The sequence below is a fragment of the Callospermophilus lateralis genome, chromosome 1 (genome assembly GCF_048772815.1).
Source record: "Callospermophilus lateralis isolate mCalLat2 chromosome 1, mCalLat2.hap1, whole genome shotgun sequence".
NCBI lineage: Eukaryota > Metazoa > Chordata > Mammalia > Rodentia > Sciuridae > Callospermophilus > Callospermophilus lateralis.
This window is the reverse complement of record NC_135305.1, coordinates 73,664,149-73,682,007: the sequence shown is the minus strand read 5'-3', so window position 1 is coordinate 73,682,007 and position 17,859 is coordinate 73,664,149. Positions and strand designations below refer to the sequence as shown.

General features: G+C 33.1%; 1 protein-coding gene across 1 annotated transcript in view; it reads left to right on the top strand.

Moving 5' to 3' along the window:
* The window catches only part of Agmo (alkylglycerol monooxygenase), a 333,523-nt gene that overhangs the window by 45,409 nt on the left and 270,255 nt on the right, over window positions 1–17,859 (top strand). The gene's annotated exons all lie outside the window — the stretch shown is intronic.

Sequence of the window (17,859 nt, the reverse complement as noted above, 5' to 3'; positions counted from 1 at the left end):
AAAACTATCCACCTTCATACAGTACAGAGGAAACCTACTTAGCATAACCAGACAAGCCTTAGCACCCCATATTCCTCTCATCAAGCAAGATATGGTGCTCCACAGATTTTATTTCAAATATGTTCATTTTGTTTAAGGCACCAGTCTCTAAATCTGTTATTTATCAAAATCACAAAGTTTTCTGAAGCTTTAAAGCTCAATTTCTTAAGTCCACTCCAATTCTGCTCCATAAGATTTTCCTAGAAATGAGTCCAAGAATCATTTTTAACTGTTGATTTTTATATCTGTCATGAATTAATAATGAGGTATACCCAAAAGCTCATGTGCAAGACAATGCAAGTATTTTCAAAGGTGAAATGATTTGGTTATGAGAGTCTTAACCTAATCAGTGGATTAATCCACTGTCATAGATTAACTGGGTGGTAAACCTAGGCAGGCAGGGTTTGGATGGAGGAGATATGTCCCTTGGGGTATGCTTTTGGGGTGTTTTGTCTTTATTGAGGGGAGATTTTTACTTTCTGATTGCCATGATCTGAGTTGCTTTCCTCTTTCATACCCATCCACCATGATGTTCTGACTCACCTTTGGCTCAGAGCACTGGAATTGGTCATATATTGGCTGAAACCTCTGAAAACATAAGTGCCTAATAAATTTTTCCTCCTCTAAAATTAATTCCTATCAGGTATTTTGGTCACGGTGACAAAAATGCTGACTAATATAATATTCTTTTAATTTTATCCATTGAGTTAGACACTACTTAAACTAATAATTGTGTTTGTACTTGAGCTTTAGAGCTAATGTGACTGTGTATTTGCTATTCTGTATTATTATTGTAAGAGGAATGAATGTCTAATTGTTAAGTAAGGATACATTTTTCTGAAGCTTTCCTGTCATGAGATGCACATTTCACTTGTTAAACCAACTCAAAGTTTCTTTAGTCCTTGATGATTCTTTTACTCATATTTTAATTTTTTTTTCAAATTTAAAATATATTTCATCAACTATATATTAGCTGTTACTAACAATCTCTGAAATAAGATAGTTTTGTTATGGACAGGACCAAGTTATGAGGCTTGGTACATAATGTAAACAACTGGTTACAGTTCAGGCTTTGGAGTTTTTTCTGCCTGGATTCAAACCTATACTGTGTCATGAGACTCTTAGCAAGATACTTCACCAATTCACATTTTCTCATCTGTTAAATAGGAGTAATAAGGTTGTCATAAAGATCATGTGTGCAAATAATTTGCTGTTCAATAATAAATATTTTCAGGAATAAATGGAAGAACTTGTGAAAGCAGTCTTCTGAATTCCAGGTCTTTGTTTTTTTCTCCAAACACATCCTAGAGGCTTCTTATTGGAATCATTTCAAATGTTGTAGCCAGCAGAGAACTATACAAGAATAGAATACCATGTGGGGAAGTTGGATAATAAAAGGTTTAGAACTAGGGGAATTTTGAGGGACAGTCTTTGATGAATATGATGTGGATTTGATGGATTGGGAGCCTGTTTGATAACTGATAAAAGGGAATTATTGTGAACCAATGAATATTATATGGGATTTCAGGCTATGCAATTGGACTTTGATAATTTTATTCAATTCCTTATCTACTACTAATTTTGAAGTAGGGTTTTAAAAATATGCATTTGACCAATGTTTTATTATTCGTATTTTCAATCAACCATAAAAGTTGACAGGATTTCAGTGAGTGAATAGCCACATAACCACTGCTACATGCATTCTACAATTGAAGTTTTGCTGTTTTCTTTATCTCATATCGGTTTGCCCATTTCTGCATGGCAACGGCAATAGGTAGAGTATTTAGCATTTTTTTCAGGTTCCTCAGCACAATCCAGCATGAGAATTGAGGTTACCAGATCACACAGTTGGTTACATGACTGAGTTTAGGGAATTCACATCTTTTATAATAGACAATAGGCATCCGGTCCTTTGCTCCAAAGAGAATATTTGTCTGAAATGTAGCAATTTGTCATGGTATTGAAGTATAACACAAATTTTCTTTTAGCATTTCCTCTACTGTTAATGTATGATAGCTGATCAGGCACACCTCAGTTAGGAGGAATGCTGCTCATAGTGCCTCCCAGTTGTGCAAAACTATTACTAATTCTATTGTCCATTTAATGTACTTTTAGTGTTGTTTAGATAATATGTACTGAATTTTTGAGTGCCCGTAAAATTCATATGTTGAATAGGTCATGGTGATGGTACTCTTATTATATATTGCCGCAGTCTGGTTGGGCACAAAATAACCGAGCCACCACACACCTTGTAGATTCAAACAGCAACTCTTTATTCTTGAACTGTCATCAGCACTCTATACGAACGTTCTGGGGAAAATCCACACACTCCACCGGGCTCTGCATACCAAATACTCTCTGAATCCCTGGAGAACTCAAGGGGAACTGAGGCAGCAGGATATGCCCTATTCCCAGCAGGATCCACCCTAAACCTGGAACAGCCCTAAACCCGGATCCACCCTGGTCCTTGAGCAGGGTCACCTTTCTCAAACATTCATGCAATGTCACTGCAAATGACCTGGGTCCAAGGCAAGCCCATTTCCACAATGGAGAGTCCTCCCTCTAAGCAACATTGGGTAGGCTGACAAGGAAATTGCCATGCGTCATTCCTACTTGACTATGGCTCTCAGCAATATATACTGCCAATGCTCTTATAAGATGAGGAAGGTAGGGGGACAGAGAGAGAAAGTGAGTGCATGCACTTCCTCCATCCCAACCTGCTTAGGAAAAATCATGTGAGCATATAGAAACAAGGTAACTGTCTACAAGCTAGGAACTAAAACTCATCAGCAACCAAATCTGCTGGCACCTTGATGTTGGGCTTCTCAATCACCAGAATTTTAAGAAACAAATGACTATTGTCAAAGCCACCCAGTGTATGGTATTTTGTTATGGTAACCTAAGCTTAATAAGGAGTACAGTAGATAAGCTTAAAAACAGGGGCATGATAAATTATGAGCTACAGGAATTTAAAATTCCCACCTTAGTTACCTCACAAGGCACAAAGCCTCGATTCCTGTTGAAAGGAAATGGTGTATGAACTAGTTTGGTGAGACTACTTGGGCATCAAGCAATTCTAAATAAACAATTTTTTTGATGACATAAGAGTAAATGAATCAGAAACACATGGATTGAATTATCTCCGAAATACACTGGAATATAAACATCAAGGGGTAGGGGTTGTATTTGGAAGTGTGCCAAATTCTAGTTTAAGAAGAGAAAGGGAATTTTATAACTCTAGAGGAGAAACCAAAGTCTTCTATGCCCTGGATTTTAAGGTGATAGAATTTTAAACATTTGAAGCACCAGGCAACATGCTTTAAGCTGAACATCGACTAGACTAGCAGAGACATCAATGATGGAGACTTCCAATTTTGTTTGTGAGATACACATTAACTTAAGTGTTATTGTGTAAAGCAAATGAACAAAAGTCACACTTCAGGTTCTAGTGACAGTAAAATTTATTAGTTCCTAGATTCATCAAATGCAAGGTAATATTAATCAGCATTTGTTTATAATTGTGACAACCACCTGTTTGGGCAAATTCTAAAAATTTTCCAGTAATTGCAACACGGAAGGGTCTTTGCATCAGTGTTACCTCTTCTCCAGGACACTGTATTTAGTGTGGGAGGTTATTTCTCTAGGCTCCTTCTTGTAAAAGGAGCTCTCTAGTTAAGACTTTTCTGTAATACTTAAGAGGATTTTCATGCAGCAGGCATTTTCTATTAACTAGCTACTTATTTGCATAATTATCACATGAATGAGGAAAAAGGCAACTTTCTCCCCTTAAACCTTCTCTCACAGTGAGTGTGCTTCTCCCAGATGGTGCTTGGTCCAAGAGTACCTTTGCAAGGCAGGGAGGGGGCAACTTCACGAATGTCTTATTTAAGTGTTTGGTCCAGTTACGTTAGCTGACACACAATAATTAGTATAAATACTCTACAACTTGAATTCATGTACTTATACCGTAATTACACATTTTAATTTTAGTCATTAAACATATTTAGTATGCATTAATTTTAAAGTGAAGTAATTACTTTAATTGTAGCATGAATATAATCAATGTTAATGCACTATATCTGGTACTACATTCTGTTTTAACATATGCCACAGCCTGTGAATATCTGTGCTCAAGTGTCTTGAACCCCTTGTGCTTTTGCTTTCATGAGCCTCCATTTTCAAATCCAAACTTTGTGGAGGAGTGCCTTTTTAAAGCCCTTTTTCTCTATCTTAAGAATGTTGCCAGGAGATATTTATTTAGAGTCTACTAGGTCTGCTATACTGTGCCAGATGCTAAAGGCATATAATATCATGGGACCCACTCATTAATCCTAAAAGCCTTAATTTTGTAATGAGGAGGAAATAAGAAACACATATTATGAATAAATATCTGTAAAATCATGTCCTAATTTTGAAAATTGTACCAGGATTATGTAACTAAATGTCTTTGTCCCGAGGAAATGCACACAAAAGGATTTAGGATAGAGAGACCCAAAAAAGTCTCTGTGTGTGTGTGTGTGTGTGTATGTGTGTGTGTGTGTGTGTATGAGAGAGAGAGAGAGAGAGAGACAGAGAACCAGAACCTCACCTGAGCTTGAGTGCACGCATAGATGCAAAAAAGGGACAAAGTGAAAACAAAAAAAAGGAAAAAAAAATAAACAATGTATTTGGGAAACAATTACATATGAGTTCCTTTATCTTGTCCACAACTTAAATACAAATAGATAAAGCACTGATATAAACCTTTAATATCCCATTTTGGGAATTGCTTAATCTATAACTTGAAAATGTTTATACATGAATTTTGAAGCAACATTTCCACTTTGGGGGATCAGTTCTACAAAATAATCAGAAAATTAATTTTTGTAGCTTTAGTAGCAAAAACATATAAATTATCATAAATATCCCATATTAAGAGAAAAAAGTGATGCAAAATGGAGAACTTCCATAAAGATATAGAGGCAAAGTGGCTGGCAAAACAGCCCAAGCAGGACCGGAAGGATGGACTGTGAGGGACCAGGATGAAAGCACTATTCTGAGATGAACCAACCTTCCTTCCTTCAATTCAACGTGTATATATTGCGTGCCTACTAAATCTCAAGTGTTATATTGTATTAGTGTTGGTGAAACAATGATAAAACCTGTAAAAAGGTATGTGTCTTCATTGAGCTTATGGTCTAGTAAGAATAACAACAAAACAACAACATACAGGAAGTGATAATGAGTGTTTAATAATGCAAAAACTTTGAGTAAGAGAGAACATAGAGAAGATGAGAAATATTTATATTCACATCCATTCAGGGAATATGTGGTATGAAAGGGAAGTGCACACTTCCATGTAGGTACATTTGAAAATTTCAATTTTTCCTATGTGAGCATGTTCCACTATACAGCACTAAGAAATGACAAAATCATGGAATTTGCAGGGAAATGGATGGCATTAGAGCAGATTATGCTAAGTGAAGCTAGCCAATCCCTAAAAAACAAATGCCAAATGTCTTCTTTGATATAATGAGAGCAACTAAGAATAGAGCAGGGAGGAAGAGCAGGAGGAAAAGATTAACATTAAACAGAGTCATGAGGTGGGAGGGAAAGGGAGAGAAAAGGGAAATTGCATGGAAATGGAAGGAGACCCTCACTGTTATACAAAATTACATATAAGAGGTTGTGAGGGGAATGGGAAAAAAATAAGGAGAGAAATGAATTACAGTAGATGGGGTAGAGAGAGAAGATGGGAGGGGAGAGGAGGGGGGATAGTAGAGGATAGGAAAGGTAGCAGAATACAACAGTTACTATTATGGCATTATGTAAAAATGTGGATGTGTAACCGATGTGATTCTGCAATCTTTGTAATGTTTTGAATAACCAATAAAAAAAAAAAAAGAAAAAGCATTGGTTTTTAAAAAGTCCAATATCCATTGTTTTTGGAAAAGTAGAAAATAATTTGGTGAAGGTAATGTTTTCAATGTTCTTTTTTTTTTTTTTTTTTTTTTTTTTTTACAAAGATATTCCCCTTTCTTTAATACAAGAACCTTTAGAAACCACATCCTAGGAACAGTGGATATCTGTTCTAGGAATGAAGTTTCCCAAGTCCTTGGTTTTAATGTAATCACTTTCATGTCACTTATAACTGAAAGAAGTATCCAGCAATTCTTTTTAATAAGCAGTTACGGTTAAACACCTTAAAAAAACCTTCATGATCTACCAGCTTTAGTAACTGAAACAAATAATAAATACACAGTGAGAATATTTATTTCAGTCTTAAACACAAAGAGCTGTGCACATCTATTGAGTACCATGGTTCCCTGAACCTGAGAATCAGATGGCATATAAATGCTTTCAAGTCCTTCCCTACATTGCCTTGTGTCTTACCAGAGCAGGCTCTGAATTAAAAAATATCCTGCTATGAAAAGAAATGTAGAGGGCTGGGGTTGTAGATCAGTGGCTGAGCACTTGCCTAGCATGCATGAGGCACTGAGTTCAATCCTCTGCACAACATAAATATAAACAAATAAAATAAAGGCATTCTGGCCACTTACAATTACAAAAAAGAAGAAGAAAAGGAAGAGGAGGAAGAAAGAAATGTAGTGTCATATAATATAGAAACTGTAGACACTTTGCATTTGTAATTTCTGTGTTATCAGACAGATATATAACTTTGAGGTCACCTAAGCAGAAAATTTGGAAGCTACAATTCCACAGAATTCTATTTCTTGCCTACATAGGACCTATATAGCCCTGTGGAAAGTCAGGACTTCTCCATTGCTAGTGAATCAATTTATTATTATTACTTTTTTTCTGTAAGACCTCAAAAATACTGTGATGGCTTCTAAGAAACTGTATACCAATTTGATAGCTTAGCAGAATAGTCTTGTCTTACCTCCAAGGGTGAGCTATAGAATGTGAATATAATGTAGGGTGTAAAAACACTGAACTTCTTTGTTAATCTCATTATAACCATATTATATTTTACATTAATCAAGTCATTTTACTTGATTAATGAAAATTACTCTATTTACATTCCAAGCGTGAATGTCAGTAAGTTGCGGTGTTTGCAACCACTTTAGAAAGTAGGAAAATCTCTGTGCCTCTGATGTTTTAGTGCTGCCATCATGGTTGACATTGCTATTATGCAAGGCCTAAGTGGAAAGAGAAAAAGAACTTCGCTTTCACTCTCCTTCATTCTGGAACTGTACTGCAAGCATTTCTTGTTTTTATCAAACTCATTAACTTGGGCTGGAGATGTAGCTCAGTGATAGAGCACTTGCCTACCCTGTGAAAGATCCTGGAATTGATTATCAGCATCACCAAAACAAAACAAAATAGTAAATTAAAATTAATTGAGTAATTGTTTTGAAGACAGGTCAACACCTCACCTTCCTCTGTCAAGCTGAAAGGTGGTAGACTTTTTATCCTTCTAATTTTAGGATTAATAAAATTTGCTGTTTCCTTCCTCTGTGAAGATATACATATTGTTTGTTCCTGAAGAAAGTTAAAAATACCCTGATAGAAATCCACCCCCCTTCTCTGTATTCCCAATTTCCTTTCATATGTCCTATGGTTCCAAGGATGTAAAAGTGTGAATTTTGAATGAACTGGTAAATACCATGCCATTAAAATGTCCCATATGATAAATTGTATTGCCTTTGGGGTTACATCTGGGGCCATGCCATTAAATTTTAGCCATAGGACATAGTAATTTATTTTCTATCACTAATATGATGAGGTGAACTAAATGAGTTAATATTGCTAAAGACCTTAGAACTTCACATATAACACTTACTTTTTGGTATGACACATAATCAGTACTATATTTAAATCTAAGTGTTTAATAAAAGAAACTTGAAGTGAAGTCACTTATTTTCAGTCTGACAACTAATGGGGAGCAAATAGAATAAAAATCAGTGTGAGAGCAGTTCAGCAGGTGACATTATGTTCACTGTAGAGCTGAGACTCTTACTAGCATGCTTATGTCTGAATTCCCAGTGCAATTTGTCTAGTTTTGCACATATGACACTGAATACTATTGCTTATTCCCAGTTTTGTTCCTCTTCTTGTAGGAGTTGCTGGGTGGGAATCTTTTTTCCACATTACTGTATCTTCTGGATCCTGGATATCCAGTAGCTGTTTAATACATCTTTTCTGATTCAGAGCCTAAGGAATGAATGAAATAGTATATATGAGTATAATGCCACTTAATTATAAGAATGAGCAGATTAGAGTTCTTAGATTTGTAGACCTTAAATCATCTGGACTCTTGTTTAGGCCTTCACTTGACCTAAAGTCCAGATGGTAGGGAACATTATTACCAAAATGTTGATTCTTGCTAGTATTGATAACTAGTTTCATTAACATAAGTGATTACTAACTGCCTTTGATCATTATATAACACTTGATTTTTAAATTCTAAGATTTTTTTTAAACATGGATTGCTAAGGAGTTCAAGGCCTGGAGCAGACAATAGGTATTCTATTTGCTCCCCTCCATTTTTTTTTTTTTAAATGAAATAGTGGGATTACTTTTTTATTTTTTATATTGATTTTCCTCTTCACTTGATTTAAATTCCTTATGCTTTCTGCATTTAGAATTGTCTGTTACTAAAATGTTCCTTGCAGATTGCTCAGTTTATGGTGTACAATATTACTTTTTCATTGGTAATTGCACTGCAGATCATTATATGAAAAAAAGATCCATTCTTTTCTTGAGGCATAAAACCAAGTTCCTGTCTGTGTTGCGGATGTTAAAAATCCCAAGACACTTAAGGAAGAAGAGTGGGAGTATTAACTCTAGAAAAAACTTTTGGCCAAATACCCATGAAAAATCTCTCTCATCATAGCACAGGGGACTAAGATTGTTAAGAATGATCTCTGTGAAAGAACTACTTTATGCAATTACAATAAAATATGGAGCTTTTCTTTGGATTTTTACGCACATTCCTTTCCAAGAGGAAATCCCAAAACAATTTTTAAAATCTTACAAATTTATACTACGGGAAAGTAGAATTAATGATTTAAACAAATTATTGAAATGTTGGGAAAATTTTAATTGCTTTAAGAAATATCCTAAATACTAAATTGCTAAAAATGAGTGAGCTTTTCCCATCTTAAAATATGTAATGCTTACAGTTTAGGAATCTATTTTTATATACATCTAATACATAAAAATTTGCTTATGGAAGAATTTTAGAAGAACAGGGATTATGCTGTAATAGCTTATTGATAAATCTCCTCAAATTATGTATCTTTCAATTCAGAATCTCATGTGCACCAAAATTATTTTTTAAAATAGTGTATTTAAAAATATTTTCACTTGTTTTTCATTTAATTATTTGTCATAGTAATTTTTATGCATTATACTTTGGGGTTATATACTCATGATTCTTTTGAAATATTTTGACCTTTTTTATTACAAATGCTTATTGAAACTCATTATCTTCATCTCAATATGCAAACCTCATTGACCTTCTGAAGTATACAAACTCTCTGACCTATCCATTAGCTTAGATGACATTAAGTTGACAGACTACAGGATTCTGGGCTACTGTGCCTTGTAGAATTGATGAACACACTCATTTCAGCTGGGGCTTTGAGTGTGCACTGGTTGTTAAGATAAACACAAGATGTTGACGCCAAGAGACTCAGCCCAACAGAGCCATAGATGGATGTTATTATTTTTACAAAGAAGGCCTCTGGTGATAAAACAGGGTTGACCCTGTTAGTGGGAGCTCCATAAATCTTTCTTGGCTGAAGGTTCCTGGCCGAGCAGGTTGGAGGGCAGACAAAAGAATCAAAAGATCCAGGATGTACTGTACATGTGAAGATTGCCTATGGGACTCTGCAATAATATAACAATAGCCAAGACCGCCCAGCACAGGCTCTGTTCCTGCCTGCTTTCAACTGCTTCTAATAACAGTTTAATTGGAGTCTTCTTTTTCTCCTGCATTAAAGAAAATTCTTGAAGTTATACCAGTTTTCATTAAGCCACTTAGGGTTTTGTCCCCCCAGTGATTCTGCACAGTTCTATAATAAACATTAGTTATTTTATCGTTACTTTATGACAACTATAAAGGTCATGTTTCTTAGTTATTTGTGTTGAACATGTTTAAGAGTCTCTCCTAAATTCAAAAACAATCAGTAAAAACTATAGACTTCATCTTTTTTATAGCAGTGGTCATAATTTGAAGGCATAGGATGTAATTTGCAAGAATCTGTATTTTACCAACTTTTGCAAATAAAAGGAAGCAAAAATTGCTGCAGTGTAACTTTTCTAAAAAAGTTACTGACTACTTTAATAGAAATCCTTACTTTCAGTAAACCAATTCAACAGTTTTGAAAATATGGTCACTTTTTCCTGTTCATTTTTAAGATAAAGAAAAAAAAATAGTATTACTTAAATTTCTATTATTTTCTACATAAAATATAGGGTACAAATTGAATGTCTTCATTTAACTTTTGTTGGGCAGGAAATGTCCAAGGTATCGTCTTTCTTGCTTGTATAGTCAACTACCCTAGGAAGGGTTTGTAAGAGTTCAAAAGAAACAATTGTGAAATATTTATTAATCATTTACTATCTGTTCAGCACAATTAGGTATTTTGTGGCCTAAAAATAAAATACTTGCTATGGCGCTTAATGATTTTCTAAGTTTGGTCAAAGTCCAATAATTCCCCATGCTTAGCCAAACAGATGATGAAATAAGGTTTATGTTATATGCTCCATAATGAACCAGATAATGCCAAAAATTGGCTGTTTAAAATTTATTGAGACTGCTAGCTTAAAGTGATCTTCATATATTACCATGAACTTAAAGAGTATTATAGAAACCAACAACCCTTTTGAAAGCAAAGCAAACTTTGCTTCTTTTGCATACTAAGGTAACTATTGTGAGTAATCACAGGGACAAATCTTTTTTTTTTTTAATAAACCAATTAGAATTTCGAACATCTTTAATATCAAAAGCTAAATAGATTTACTAGGAAAGTAATATTTTAAAACTACCTTTTACCTTCTGCTCAGCCAAAGCTCAGGTTGAATGGCCTTTGAGAACTTAGGGAAAATGTATTCCACATTTCAATAAACTTGGTGACTTTATGCCTTGCTCTTTGCTTATGGCCCAGCAATAAAATGTGCTACTTTGCTTTGTAGTAACAGAGGTTCATTCTTAGTAGATCTTGTGAATATATATATATATATATATATATATATATATATATATATATATATATATATTGTTCAAAGACAGAAAACACTGAAGATGTACACATGAATTCTTGATAATTATTTTCTGAGAAATTTAATTTATTATCCTTAGGAGGTAATATACTATTCCCCATGTCTGTTCTAATAACACTGTAGGTGAAAATATACTTTGGTTGCCACAGACATTCCAAGAACTTATAAAATGTTTCCAAATATTTTTAAGAACTCTGAATATAGTTTTTATTACTTTGGAAAGCCAATGCCCATTTTTATGTGCTTTTTTTTCCCTCAAAATATCTGATACAGTTTGGCAAGATGGTTTGAATGTAAAACCAAAGATATGATTAAGAAATGTAATTAAATGAAATAATGAAGTTTGTTATTAGTTTCTATCATATTCAGAAAGAAGATGGGCTTCTCTGTATTTATGCAGTTTGTGATTTTTAAATCTACTGTGTACATGTATTTTAAGTATAAAATTGGAAATTTTATCTTCAAACAAATTTATATAAGAATTTACCCCCACCTTCTGTGGGTTGATTCCTGTTCACCTTGAAATATGCTAAAATCTTAATTCTCAGTACTTGTGAAAGTGACTTTTTTGGAAATGCAACCTTTGCAAATAAAATCAGGTTAATCAGGGAAAGTTTTAGTCATACTACACTATGGTAGGCACTAACCTAATGACTTGTGTCCTTTTAAGAAGAGGGACCATTTTAAAAAAATAAAAAGATATAAACAGATTGATACAGATAAATGCAAGTTATTTACCCAGATAGATCATGATATACAAATAAAATTACTGTCTAGTAGATCAGATGACAATCTGATTATGAGAGTGACATGGTAATCTTAATCTTTACCAATATTACATGTGTAATTCAGTTTTATTTAATCTATTTACTTATCCCCCAAATTAAACCTGCCAATACTAAGGAGCCCTTGATTCTTTACTCACAAAGTTTATGTGACTATGTGTCTTAATCTCTAGCTCTTACTATTATAATTTTTATTTTCAATAATTTTATTTTGTTTTACACTGATGTTTTTCTATTTTAATTAAATTATTCCTTACAATTCATTTTCATTATTTTCTTTTCCCACTAAGTTAGAGAATAAAATAAAACTTTTTACTTAAAAATCTTTTTAAGAGAACTATAGCTCCCTCATTACTTAAATGTAATAGAATAGAGAAATTTTCAGAATAAGTAATTTAATAATTTTTATTAATTCTTAACTTTCCATCATCTACATAAAGCTGAATGTCATTTAGTAGCTCCCCTGGAGAGGATGAAGAGATGGAAGGTACAGGAGATAACTGGTGAATGTCCGGAAGCAGGGCAATAAAAAGACACTGTTGCCTCCAGGACTCTTCACTTTGTCTCACTTGCTTTTTTTTTTTTTTTCCTGTGTGTTTGTGAATCAGAATATAGAGAAAAAAATTTACTTAAGCAAAATGATTTTGCCAATTTTTCACAGTAACAATAAGATTTTTCCCCATAATGGATATATTTTAGTCAAAATTATTATGATTTATCTTGAGATAAAATAAAAAATGAAGGCATTTTAGTTTTATCTAAAGTGACCATTTATTAATATTGTTTGCCATGACAATAAGATCACTATTACAATGCAGAGTTTATTGTAATTGGGAAATTACAATCAAGTTTATTGTTCCTTAAATTAATTATATCCCTATTTTTTTTTTAACTACATTGTTCTGCCAGTCTGTGCATATTTAGATTTTCTGATTTTATAAGCCTTACATTATGGGTGCTTTTGCCTTTTTTCCTTATGTATTTATTAAGAATAGCTTACAAAAATTCAGGATTCATTTGAGTGTTTTATTTTATCAAACAAAATTTCCATGTGTTCATGTTTTCTAGGTATTGTCATTTCCTCAAATTCATTTGGTTCAATTCCTAAGGGAGTGAGTTTTCTAAAGTTCAGATCCACAGGTGTGAACTGCACATGGCCACATCACTCTCTCAGAAAAAATATTTTTCCTCCTAAGTCCAAATTACACCCCTGATTTCTGGAGACATTTTGTTGATGGTCTCCTGGAGACCACTGAACTTAGGTAATAAAGGTGAGATACTGAACAGCAATCTTCAGCCCAACTCTGCTAGGAAACAATAGCAACACCTCTGTACTTAGGGAGGGCAGTTCCTGTTGTCTCTGAATTGCTATAGCAAGAATCTAGCACATGGGCCATGTGGCACATTGGAAAAATTGTTGCTTTGTTTTGAATGTGGAACTCAGAATTTTTGGTGAGAAGCCTTTCATAACCTCACAAAACACAGACATTGTATAACTGCAATAAAATAAAATCCAACTTTGCTTAATAAGATTGTCAGAACATGACCCTATGATTATACTGAAATCCTTAGAATAGTTCAAACTCTGGAATCCCAAATACCGCTACTTGAAATGAGTGGTCTATATAGGGAAATAAAACAGGCTTCACTGAGAAAGTGGCCTTGCTTGTAAACAAGTCACCCTCCTGAACTATAAAATAATGAGGAGTAACACGGTTCTGGTAATGATCAAGAGGGGCACCTTGCAGAGTGTGAAGCCAGTCATTTGTCATCTACGTTTTCTTCTAAGGCCACCATCAATCTCCATCTGGCCCCAACTTCTCACATACCCCCCACCAAAGTGGGAGAAATATCTTTGCTATGTTTTAAAAAATGAGTTATAATATGCATTTGTTAACACTGAGCAGGGTTTCCTGACCACCAAAGCACTAACCACCCCAGAGACTATATCTTTACAGGAGAAATTTGATGAAATCCATTAAAAGCTCATGACACAGATATAGGTAATTTGGGCTTCTTGGTTTTGTTTTCCATTCTCTGAACTGACCTTATTGACCATGATTCTTATAACTCCCTATTTTTGCTCTTCAAATTTTGCCTTATTCAAACAAAAAACAGATTTTTCTTATCACCATCCTTCTTGTAATCTTTGCACTCTTATTATCTTACATTCATATCTCATTTACTTCTTTCTCTTCATCGGTCATTAGAATTTCTTGTCCACTTCTCTACATATTTCAGTGATGTATCAATCAATCAAGCAGACCAGAAATCATAATACCCTTTAAACCAATTGGTTTTGAATTCTATTTTTAAGTATGTGACAGTGTACCTTTTTACCTGCCCCTGGAATTCTGTGCTTTTTCTTTGCTGTCTTTTAGAGATCCTTTGACCCCCTGAAATTTCTCTCTTCCCCTTTATCAAAATGTGTTCTTAACAACTTGTTTCTGTTATTTTTCCAGTCCTATCCAATTTACTTCCCTGCCTTTTCCATATAGGATGAAATATTTTAGTCCCTTCAAAAATGTTTCAGGAATAGAATAACTTCTTAGTGCTTTTTAATGTTTTAATTTCTGATAAACATTTTTTTTCAATTATAACATACATTACAAGAAAGAATATAACTCATAAGTAGATTTATGTTGCAAGGATGTGCAGTAGATGAATGTTATAAGAACACATTCACACCATCTAGGTAGACCTATGGAACTTTCCTAGCACCCCAGAAGTCTCCTACATGTCCCCCATCAATTATCCACCCCTCAACATGACCACTTTCTCTATGGATTTCTTAGGTTATATTTGCCCACTTGCAAATTTGATGCAAGTGGACTCGCTAGTACATACTCTTGTGCCAGATCAGAGAAAACAAGATGATATTTTGCGAAAAATATATATGATGATCCCTGAGAATTCCTTTATTCTACTTCTACTTCAACATTTCATATGTATCTTTGTATTTATTTTATTTTATTTATTTATTTTTGTAGTACTGGTGATTGAATGTAGGGCCTCATAAATGTTAGGCAAACACTCTATCACTGAACTACATGCCCAGCCCTTCGTTTATTTATTTTACATTGAGAAGGTGTCTCACTAAGTTGCCCAGGCTGGTCTCCAATTTGCAATCCTGCTGCCTCAGGTTTCTGAGCAGCTGGAATTACATGAGTAGTTTGGGCTAATTTAAAGGACTTTGATAGAGTCTTATTTTTTGGTGGACATATCAATTGGTTCAATCATTTTAGAAAGTTCTTTGACAATAATTCCTAATATTAGACCTGAATATGTCATAAGGACCCAGAAATTCTACTATAAAGGACGATCTCCAATGAAAGTAAATAGATGCATGCACCAAAAGATGTAATAGAATGTTCAATGAAACATTTTTTTTCTTTTATCCTCACACCAGCGGTGAGTGTTATAATAAGTCTTTAGGTACTATAAGTTCTCCATCATTTTTTCTTCTTCAAATTCATTTTGGCACTCCTAGTCCCCATGACTCTCTGTATAAATTTTAATTATCTTTTTATCAGAGCCCTTTACTCTGAAAACTGCAATTTTAGTGAGTTTTAGAATCAACTTGTGGATCTTGATATCTCTCCTGGATTAAGGTTTCTAATCTAGAAAATAGTATATCTCTCTGTATAATTTATAATTTCTTTTTTCAATCATCTCTTCAAATTTTCTGTATAAAAAGACTTGTCCGTATAGACCTAGTTTTATTCCTAGGAGTTTTGTTTTTTGTATATCATTAAAAATTTTACTATTAAAATTATACATCTAATGGACTAATGCAAGGTATATAAATATAATAACTGTGTAGTATTAAACATTTATATAGTGACCTTATTAAATTCTCTTTCAGATTTAGTAATTCAATTACACTTTTTCAGGATATTCTAAATACACAATTCTAATGTAAGAGTGTCATGTCTTTCTATGTTTAGTTTTATCTTTCCTCATTGCACAGTGTAGCACTCTTGAACAATAATCAGTATTTTAAAATATTTATATAATAAAGGAAATAAACTCTACTTTTGTTTATTAATTTATTGACATCATGAATGGATTTGGAATTTCCTCTAATGATTTTTCTGAATCTATTGCCATGCTTACCATACCAGAGAATATAAGATGTTATTTTGCAAAAAGTATATATGATAATCCCTGAGAATTCCTTTATTCTACCTCTACTTCAACATTTCATATGTATCTTTGTATTTTGTATTTATTTTATTTTATTTATTTATGTTTGTACTGGTTATTGAACACAGGGCCTTTTTTTTCTTTCCCAATTAAAAAAAATTCTTTGATTTTTCAAACATGAACCAAACTTGCCTGGCTAAGTATAGGGTAATTATCCTGTCACACTCTACTTTTTATATAGCACAATTTATATTCATTGATATTTTTAGTGTTGTTCATGTACTTTCATGACAGAAATTGTCTTATCTCTTTCCTTTTTCATGACAGAAATTGTCCTCTTTCCTTTTGTAATCTCTTCTTTAGGACTTGGTACAAAAGAAATGCTAACCTCAAAAATAGAGAAGAAAAGTATTCCTACCTTTAATATTCCATAAAAGTATTTAAATTTGTCATTATTTCTTCATTACATATTTGTGATAGTTTATGTGTGAAATAATCTGGGTCTAAATATTTAGTTTGGGTCAGATTTTTGATTATAGATTTTATTTTCTTAAGAAATATGCCACTATACAGAGTTTCTAATAACTGTTTTCCTTTTGGTAAGTTTTTATTTGAACATAAATTGATATGAATTTTCTAATGTATTATCATGAAATTGTTTATATTATTACCATATGTGGTTTTTTGTTTGTTTGTTTGTTTTATAGATCTGTAGGATTTTTAAGTATATCTTATTTTTAAAATTCTAGATTTATTAATCTGTGCTGGCTTTGTATTTTCCAAATTACTCTTACTTAGTGTTGCATCCAATTTTTCAATCCTTTAATAAACCATCATTTAATTTGGTTGAATTTCTCTATTGTAGTTTTGTAACTTTTATTTATTTTGTAACTTTTATTCATTTTCTTAGCTTTACTGTTTCCTTCTTTCTTTTTTTTTCTAACTCTGTAATGTGAATATTTATATCATCAAGTTTTACCCTACTTTCTCATTGATATGTGCAATAAAACTATAAATTAACTTCAAATTACAGCTTTATCTGCATCCAACAATTTGTGATATGTTTACTGTGATTACTTTATGGACCAATATGTTTGTCATAAGAATATTGCTTAACTTCTAAACACTTGAGAGTTTTTAAGTTATATTTTTCTTATTGATTCCTAGCTCAATTGCACTGTTCAGAGAACATGCTGTGCAATTTCAATATTTTAAAATTTATTGAACTTGATTTTTGACCCTGGACTTATCTCCTAAATACAACAGAAGCCCTTAAAAGAACTGCATGATGTATTGATGAATCCTAAACAACACAGTAAATGAATTTGACCCATTTTGATGTCCCTACTAAGCATTTTTTGTCTGCTTGTTTTTCCAAGTTAGAGATATTAAATATGAATTTGTGTATTTCTTCTTTAATTCCTTTTCTTACATATTTTGCAGTTAGGTTATTATGTTTATAAAATTTGGATTGTTACAGTTTTTTGAGGGCTGATCTTTTTATTATTATGAATATTCCTTTTTATTGTTGTGAGATGATTTGTGCCTTTTTAAAACAAGGGAACTGTCTAGCTCTTCTCCATGTTAAGCATTAATGTCTTTGGCAGTGTATCACAGAATGGGTGGTAACTCCCAACACTTATGTCACCCTCAAAGTGTT